The sequence below is a fragment of the Piliocolobus tephrosceles genome, unplaced genomic scaffold (genome assembly GCF_002776525.5).
Source record: "Piliocolobus tephrosceles isolate RC106 unplaced genomic scaffold, ASM277652v3 unscaffolded_39870, whole genome shotgun sequence".
NCBI lineage: Eukaryota > Metazoa > Chordata > Mammalia > Primates > Cercopithecidae > Piliocolobus > Piliocolobus tephrosceles.
Genome location: NW_022324165.1, coordinates 853 through 10,032, shown reverse-complemented (window position 1 = coordinate 10,032; position 9,180 = coordinate 853). Strand labels below are relative to the sequence as shown.

The 9,180-nt window shown below is 55.7% G+C and overlaps 2 long non-coding RNA genes across 2 annotated transcripts; one reads left to right on the top strand and one right to left on the bottom strand.

Moving 5' to 3' along the window:
- The first annotated feature begins 1,725 nt into the window (after positions 1 to 1,725).
- On the top strand, positions 1,726 to 8,906 carry LOC116418677. Its single transcript, XR_004228792.1, has 3 exons — positions 1,726 to 2,812; positions 3,750 to 5,370; positions 6,098 to 8,906. It is a non-coding gene; the product is annotated as an uncharacterized LOC116418677 (long non-coding RNA).
- On the bottom strand, positions 5,951 to 8,041 carry LOC116418678. The gene is made up of 3 exons (XR_004228793.1): positions 7,892 to 8,041; positions 7,475 to 7,583; positions 5,951 to 6,180 (listed from the first exon to the last, which is right to left on the bottom strand). It is a non-coding gene; the product is annotated as an uncharacterized LOC116418678 (long non-coding RNA).
- Positions 8,907 to 9,180: the final 274 nt, after the last annotated feature.

The following is a 9,180-nucleotide window of genomic DNA, read 5'->3' as shown; positions in this document are numbered from 1 at the left end:
ATCAGTCCCAGAGCGAAGGCGGAAAGGAAAGCCGCGGGGACGTGTTTCTGAAGTCAAACACCCTGCACTCAATAAGGCTCCTGGCAGAGGAAGAGTGAGAGCCCCCCCTCCCAGGCCAGGCTGCCGGCTCTCCTGGCGCCTTCCCGCTCAATCCTATTAGCCAAAGCACCGGCAGAAGGAACGCAGATATCAGAGACAAAAGACAAAAGGCAGGGTGGGGCTGGGAGGAGCCTCCGCTTGCAGGCCTGGCCAGGCCAAGCTCCCTGGAGAGGAGCCGCATGACTCCAGAGTGGAAAGCGGTTTAGCAAACTAGATGGATTCCTCTTATTAGACAAAGCCCTGTCTCCCCCACTCCCACCCCTGCACAGCTACAGAAAAAGGCTCTCCATGGGGGGCATCTTACTCCCACCTCCACCTGGGAGGGGCTGGCGGACTGGGAGGTGGGGAGAGGGAAGAACCCATCCCCCAGGCTGGTCCCCAGGTCCAGCCCCTGGAGCAAGCTGGAGGCCTGTGTGATGAGCACCCTGGCTTCTTCCGTCTCCTGCAGGGCCCCAGGAAGCTGCGATGCCCCCACCAGCCCCGGACTGTCTTTCCTCTTGTGGAAGGGTCATCTGAGAATCCAGTAAGATCCAGTAGGGGCTGGATTCCCTCCGGGAAACCTGGGAGGTGAGGTTGGGAGGGTCGTCCATCCACCTGGCCATCGTGCACTTGAGCGAGGCAGACAGGGTGGAGGCAGAACGGCGGGGTGCTGCGTGGCAGGTGGGCGTGAATCCCCCGCCAGCCCTGCCCAAAGACAAGCATGCGTTAGGGTCCGTCGATGAGAAAGTGTGCCTGCAGGCTTGAGCGGGGCTGGAGCCTCCACCACCCACCTGTGCATGGCAGCTGTCGGTGGGGGGCAGTCTGGGCAGGGTGCCCGGCGGACCCTGTGGCCTGAGTCACGGTGGATCCCATGTGTCTCACGTAATCCTCCCCGCCCGGACCTCCCTTGGCCGTTTTCAGGACCTCGGGAAGGAAGAAGGCATTTGAACATCTTCAAGACCATTTGCAGGTGAGGAAACTGAGGCTCCAAGGAGGTGCTCAGGACCTTGCAGCAGGAATGTGAGTCAGGCCAGTGCACCTGCCAGGCTCACCCTTTTAGTCCATGAGGCATGGCACCCTCCGTTTCCACTTGGCAGGGCCCAGGAGCCAGGATCTCCCGCATCCACATGCCCAGCGCCCGTCCTGAAGGAAAAATACCACTTCCCAGGATCTGACCCAGAGTGGACTGTGGAAAGAGAACAGTGTGTGGGCACAGAATCCCTCTGGAAACCTCTGCTGTGTCTCAGTTTCCCTCTATGTCAAATGTCAGCCTCTGAGCATTGAGAGTAAACTCTATTCATCATTGGAAGATTGTCCAGAGAAAACACGGAAGAGAAGCCCTGTCTCAGGAAAGCCCCCCTGCACGTGCCCCCTCCCCCATTTACACCTGCTCCCCACCCATGTGCCTTCACCCCTGGCAAGTCACTGTCGTCTTGTTCCTCTCCCGGCCTCGGGACACATCAGTCAGGACAGAGGCAGAGCAATCAGCTCCACGTTGCCGGCCAACTGCAAGGGGCGGGGGCAAAAGAAATGTTTAATTTATCACTGGTTCCAAGAACTGAGAAAAAAGTAATAATAATTCTGTCTTGAGCACCAAGAGCATGTTATTTACAGCCGCAAAACTTTCACAACAATTTGAATGCAAAACAGGGTGCGTCGTATTCATAGCCGTTTGTCCCAATTGGAAAGGAAGGCATTTGAGAGCAAAATAGCACTTTGCTGCAAACTGCTCGCTAAGAAAATGGCAAGACAGTCTGTGTTCTGAGGGAGGCTGGGAGCTGGAAATGGGCAGGTACCTGAGAAAAACAGAACAAAAGCAGGTGCAGAAGGCGGTCAATGGCAGCCTGTGCCAAGCAGAGCAGGGTGGCTTTCTTTTTATTTAAAATAACATTTTTATTGATTCCTGAATTCCTGCCCAGTCGAGACTGGGGAGGCAGGAAGCCACATGGACGAGGTGCCTGGGGAGAAAGCCCACGGTCTCCCAGAGCACGCCCTCCCGAGGCTGCTTCCATTCTGCACCGCGTGGCGGGGGCGGTGGACACAGCCGACTCAGTTTCCCTTGCTCTTACAGCGAGCACCAGCCCTTCTCTCCCAGGAGCTGAGATGATTCATGAACGACCGAGGAGAGATTTGAAGATGAAAAATGTCCTTGCCGTCTTGGGGATTAATCATCGCATAACGCATGCTCCCTCTCTGCGTGCCGACTTAATTACCTGCCGTCGACAAAACGATTCTCCTCCCGCTCCTCTCCGGAGAAACGCTCCCGTTTGGAGCCCGCGGTACAGATTCTCGGCAAAGAATCAAAGCTCTCTTTGCAGCAGCGGAAAGGCTCGGGAGTGTTTGTATAGAATGAGAGAGAACAAAAGCAGCCTCTGCTGGAGAGGGGCCTCCCAGGTTTGGAGGGGACAGACCAGGGAGAGACAGAAATGGCTCTAATTTTGTGATTTAAAAAATAGAACTCGGTCCTGTTTCCTCCCAAGCCTACTGAGAGGAGTCCTTGGCCCCTCCGACAGCTTGCTCCAAGGGGCAGAGCGGGGCAGGGAGCATGACCTTGCCTGGAGGTGGACCTGTGTTGTCCTGGCTAGGACCCTCCAGAGAGCTGAGTCTACTGTCTGCTTCTGTCTCAAGACTCGGTCATTGGAGAGTCTTAGGGATATGGAACTTGCCTTGCTGACCCTTCCTGGGGCCATAGCTACTGGACACCCGGGCTTGCTTAGCCAAAGTCTTGTCCCAGGTCACGGCCCTTTGGTTTGTGTGTGTGTGTGTGTGTGTGTGTATGCGTTTTTTCTTTTGTTTGTTTGTTTTTATTATTTGAGACTGAGTTTCACTCTTGCCCAGGCTGGAGTGCAGTGGTGCAATCTCAGCTTGCCACAACCTCCGCCTCCTGGGTTCAAGCTATTCTCCTGCCTCAGCCTCCCAAGTAGCTGGAATTACAAGTGTGCACCACCATGTCCGGCTAATTTTTAGTAGAGACAGGGTTTCACCGTGTTGGCCAGGCTGGTCTCGAACTCCTGACCTCAAGTGATCCAGCCTCCCGAAGTGCTGGGATGACAGGTGTGAGCCACTGCCCCCAGCCTGGGTCATGGTCCTTTGTAAAGGGCCACTCAACACTGACCTGCAGCCTCGCTGTTCCCTGCAGCTGGAGCAGGGTCCACCTTGCTTGGGGTCATCCTCATTCTGCTTGTCTGGCATTCTTTAGTATCTGTTAAGGCTTGTTTCACGCCTTTCACACCCAAATGTCCTGGTCATCCCAGTTCTAGAAAAGAAGACATTTGAACTAGTCTGAAAGATCAGACAGGGTTTTTTGTTTGTTTCTATTTTTTGCTCCTGGTAATGAAAGTAATAAATTCTCACTGCATAAAATTTGGAAAGTAAGAAGAAAATAATGTAAAGCAGTGGAGAAAGCCACACCGGCTTGCTAATATCTTGGAATGTTTATTTTCTATCATTTTTCCTAGGCATGCAATTATTCCACCTGGCCAGGGTCATCCTGAACACAGCATCACAGTTCACTGTCTAGGCAAGGAGATGGGAAGGGCTTTGGTGGGCAAAGCTAAGGAGGAGGAAAGGGCTCAGATAGAGGGAAGACAGGGCTCTGCTCCTGCTACTAGCTGCTGTGTGTTCTCCTGCCAGCTGCTCACCCTCTCTGAACGTTGTTCTTTGGTCTGCAGAACTGGCACGGGGCTGCCACAAGGACGGATGAACTACAAGCGACGGCAATGGGCTTCTGCGCAGACGGCCCTACAGGAAGCTCTGAGATAGCACCCCCTGCGGTCCCCTGCCCACCACCACCCCATTTTGCTTTTCTTCAAATTGATCTCCACCTGACACAGTGCATGCCAATGCTGGTCTCCTTCTCCCCCACCCAGGGGGAGGTGGGGAACCTCCTGAGAGAGAACCCGCTGTTGTGTTCAAGGCTGTGTTTCTGGGGCACATGAGGCCCGGGCTGGGTGCTCAGTGAAGCTCTGATGAGTGGATGCAAGGCTTTCCAGGAAAGAAGGTGAAGGCACGAGGATGGCTTAGGAGGAACGGGAGGGGACCAGCAGAGGAGCCCAAGGACAGGAGGTTACAGAGCGCCCTGGCAGCCTGGGATGGGGGTGCCATCCTCTTCGTAAGCTGCACAGCTGCCTCAACCCCTGAGCAGGCACACAGCAGGCACGGGTAGGGGTCCTTTCTCCTGGCACAGACAGCCCCACAGCCCATGGGGCGGCAGAGCCTCCACCCCGGACACTCCTGCTCCCGGATGCAGAGCAAGAGGTGGCTGTGGCCTTCAGGGATGTCACGCAGAGGCTGACGGGAGCACGGTTCACTGAGAGAGAGAAGCCAGCAGGCCTCAGCCATGGAAGCCGGTGCCCGATTGGTGCCCAGCTGTGATTAGAGAGTCCTATTTCAATGTGGGCCCCTCAGGCCCATGTCCAGAGGCCTCTGTCCCATGGAGAACTGTGCTCGGCACACCGTTTCTGACCCTCTTGAAGGATTATCTGCTAGTCTGGGGGCCTGGGTGCCATGTTCTGCATAGACAGCCATGACTGGGATGGAACCTGGACCAGCCCCCGGAGCAGCTGAGTGTCTACCCATCGGTTCAAACAGAAGGACCCCGGATGTCTGCCTTGGACAGCCAGCCCAGCTCTTTGTGGGCTGATGGGAGCTCCCCTTTCCAGGGCTCTGGGCCTGTCTCCAGAGCTGGAAGCGCTGAGGACTCCCAGCCCTGGCCATGAGAAATGACAAAGCCCACACCTGCCCACCCTGTTTATGTCCACCCTCCTGTGGTGGATGCCCTTGTCTCGTCTCTGTGATACCGTGGGCTTCCCTTGGCAGAGGCTTCGTCACAAAACTCTGACTGATGTTTACTCATCTCTCTCCCCAGCAAGCCCCGGGGAGCATCTCACAGGCGGCCACCCCGCCAGAGCCACCCACCTCTCCTAGTGCTGGGTCACTGCACGCACGCAGGGCTGAGTCCTCCACTCCCCCCATCTGCCTTTGGAGCCAGAAAATCACTCACTGGCATTCATCAAGTCCCCGATTCAGTTTTAGGGCTGGAAGGACCTCCTGAGGCCTGCCTGTGTTCATTCACTGGTCCGTTCATCATTCATTCAGTAGTGGTTCCAGGTACATTGCTCAAGAAAGAGATGTGATCCCTGAGTCCCTGGCCTCAGTGCGCTGAGAGACAAGTGAAGTGGTCCCAGGGCCACGGTGGGATGCAGAAGGTGCAGTGTGTCCTGCCAGTGGGGAGACGGGAGAGTTATGACTGTCCGGTGCAGACAAGACGGAAGGACGAATGGCCATTATCAGGTAAATACAAGTGCCCAGGGCAGAGACTCTGGCCCTGGGAGGCCTGGGGGTGGGAGGGTGAGTGCCCAGGCGAGGGCCATGCCTGGCACTCACACGATGAGTCGGGCAGGGAACGCAGCTGGACCCAGAGGGCCTGGAGGCTGTGAGGAGGGCGATCTGCCTCTTTCTGTAACAGGACAGCCCAGGAGGGTCTGTGCTTAGGGGTGCCACATGCCCCTTATGCTCCGTCTCACAGCTGGGCCCAGTGGCGCAGGACTGCCCGGGATAGAGAGGCGTGCGGTGACCTTCCAGGCTGCATGCAGCAGCAGAGGGGTGGGGGTGGCTGGGCCTGGGCAGTGGCAGCAGGGGAAAGGGACGTGGACGGAGGTGAAATGGACAGGTCTGTGGATTGTGGGGAAGCCTGGATGTGGGGTGGGGGGGCGTCATGGTCTTCCCTGCCCCTGCAGATGAGGTAGCAGGCTCTTGGGGCAGCTGGGAGAGGCAGAATTGGGCTGCTCTGCTGAGGGCTTCTGCACAGAGTTCCAAATTCCAGGAGCTTCTAGGGGCTGGGACCTGCCTGCATAGTGAGGTGGATGAGTCCAGGCCTGCGGCACGTGGCCTCTGCCATCGGCTTTGCTCTCAGTGCAGAGCCGGCCTCGTCCTCATTGTGTAGCTCAGGATTTGGAGGCCCAGAGAGGCAAGGCCAGCACCCGCACGGGCCAGCTGCATAACCCAGGTCCAATTTCAGGTCCCAGAGCCAGGCTCCATGGTGACCCACTGCCAGGGATGACGGGCAGACTGCCACTCCCAACAGAGCCTCAGCTTTGTCACCTGTAGGGCAGGAGAGCAGCAAGACCTGCTTGGAAGTTGAGCGTCCCCATGCCCAGCAGGCATCCCGCCCTCCTCCGCCTCTTCACAAAGGCCAGTCATCCCGTGCTTCCGACACCAGGGCCAGGAGGAGCAGTGTCCCCCTCTCTGGGCCCGTAGGCCTTTGACAGGTGGAGACACCTGTCCCTGCTGGGCCCCAGGTTTGTATCTGCAGCCACAGAACAGAGCAGGGAAGAGCCAAACTGACCCGCCAGGAACCTCAGCTCTTCCCTGTCTGGGTCCTGCCCTGACCATATCCGTCACTGTCAACACCAGGAGGAGAGCATGCGGCGGCCCATGCTTCCTGACAGCAGCCTTCCCTAAAGAGCCAGGCCCACCCCACGGACCCCAACCTGGGGTCTCTCAAAGGCTCTGGGCACTGCCTTGGCTGAAGCCAGTCCTGAGCTCCAACTTAGGGACAGAACCAGCCACCTTGGTAGATAGGGCTTGGCAATCTCCCAGATTCCCGAACACACCCCATAGGCCCCTTCCAGCCTCAGGTTTGGAGAGGCAGAGGGGGAAAGGTCCCAGCTAAGCCAGCCAGGGGCAGGGAGAAGGTGCGCTGGTCTGGTCAGTTACCTCCCTGACTTCCTCATCCATGCGGCAGCTGAAGCCTGTGACAGGAAGAGGCAAAACCAAAACCAAACCTGTCCCTAAAGGTTAAGCTTATCGGTCCTTACGTGAGAGTGTGAAGTGTTTTAATTGGGTAAACTGATGCATCCTGTTAGCTGAGCTAAACCAGACAGAGCTGATTGGAGGAGGCAGGGCTGATTTCAAAGATGAACCTCCAGCCAAGAGTGCCCGTGAAGACGCTCGGGCTTCCTCCTGCAAAGCTGCAGGTCCTCATGTGCCCGATGCTCTCCCGCTAGTGGTTAGCTCTGCAACCGCCTCCAGGTTGCCTCAGTTTCCCCAAATGTAAAATGTACAGTGAAGTCCCCCCTCCCCTCCTGCACCATCCCAGGTGGCTCTTACTGAAGGTCGGCCACTCTGGTTAGGTCACGTGCACATCCTTTACATGGAAAATGATTGAAATCTGCACCTGGACAGTGCTATCAGCTGTGGGCCGCCAGCTCTGCAGGGACCCGAGGCCCCAGTGCAGGCTCAGAACGAGGCAGAAACAGCCCCATGCACCGCTCCAGGCATCCACATTCTCAGGGACCAATCACCCTCCTCCGTGCCTGTCTGGGCCACCATGGGAGCGATTCGGGGCTGCTCAGGCCTTGGTCCTCTCGTCCTAAGGGAAGAAAGCTGAAAATACCTAGATGTCTAGATGGCCCTGGATCCACGACAGTCTCTGTCCGGAGCACAGGAGCTGTGCATGACCACGCCACCGATTTCCTCTTGAGAGACTTCTAGCGGTGGGGGGGCTGTGGTAGCAAATACAGAGTGTGTATGATCCCAACATTAACCACGCAACTCCTAGCCTGCAACACTTAAAAGAGGAACCTGCCACCCTCCACGAGGCTGGAGAAGCAGCGGGAGTTTCCAAAAGGCAGCTTTGGTTTAAACCACAAGATAATGGAGGGATCTGCATTTTGCTGAAGAAACCGCAAGCTACCCTCTGACATTGTTTCACTTCTTTTTTGTTGTTCCTTTTTGAACATCTCTTATTGAAGCAATTTCTGGGCAAATCACACAAATAAAGCGCTTGAGAAACAGGTTATAGCCCACTTACCCAACTTGCTAATTAGATGTGGCAATTTCTAGAGAGACTTGAACTTCAGTGACCAGCCACCCTGGTTTGCCCTGGGGACATAAGACTGTCATTGCTAATACTGGGACAGTTCCAGGCGAAACGATGGGATGGTCAGCCTGCCTGCACCCTGGTCATTGTCTTCACCTAGCAGCTCCACCCCTCATTTCCGTCAGTTGTGATGACTGGCAGGTGACTAGCCAATCAGATTCTTCCCTAGGATTCTTCATGGAGGATGGGGGGCTCACTTGCCCCCCAACTCAGAGTATGATGGAGGTGACTTAGTGGTGACCATGGCTGGCTGGGCTCTCTCTGCCTCTGAGAGAGTGCTCCTCTGTAGAAGGAGAGAAAGAAAGAAAGAACCCAGGCAGGGACAGAGTGTGTACATGTGTGCGTGCATGCATGTGTGTGTGTGAGCCTGCAAACCCACGTGCCCACCCCCCGGTGTCTCTTGTCACTGCCATGACCAGATCAGGGTGCTGGGAGGATGGAAGAAGTTGTGGTCACGTGCTCTGGCCTCTACTGTAGCAGAGAACCCGCTACACAGAGGTGACTGTGCAGGGGTGAGGGAGGTGGAGGAGAAGGTATTTATGTGCAATAAATATTTAATTCCACCCAGCGCTCCTCCCGTACCAACGTGGATCCTAGATTAGTTTTATACATTCCACCCACATCGCCATACCCTTCAGCAAGGTTAATCCTGTCCTAATGCGAGTTTAAAAATTAAATCCACTTCGATGAATGAATGTCCTTTGCAGCTTCATCCCATTCTTTTATGCAGAGTAAATATGTTTGCACAATGGCTCTGGGAACAGCGCTCCAAAGCGGATCACACAGGCATCCAGCACAGCTCCCGGCCCCGACTCCATGCATTATATATGACAGTCCCAATCCAGTCTCGCCACTGTGCTGGGGAGCGGGCAGCAGCTTGTCAGCGCCTTTAAATCAAGCACAAAGCAGATTGTGAGCTGGTTCCGGGGAACAAAAAGCAGTAAAATAATTTGGGATTTTGAGAACCGCTGGTTTAACTTAGGTGAGAACGTGCACCTGGATTTTTCTCATCTTTTCGTAAGCTTTAAAAATATACACAAAGCTAAACAACAAAAACAACCACCACCAAAATACCAGCAATTGCCCCTTACCCCAAACCCACCCTACTTCCCGGTTTGTTTTCCCCGGCTTCGCAGAAAGTGACGTTGACCTCTCTCCGACACAGAGCTGGAGGTGGAGGCTGGAGATTTGGTTGCGCCACCGTGTTTAGGGCTTGGAGA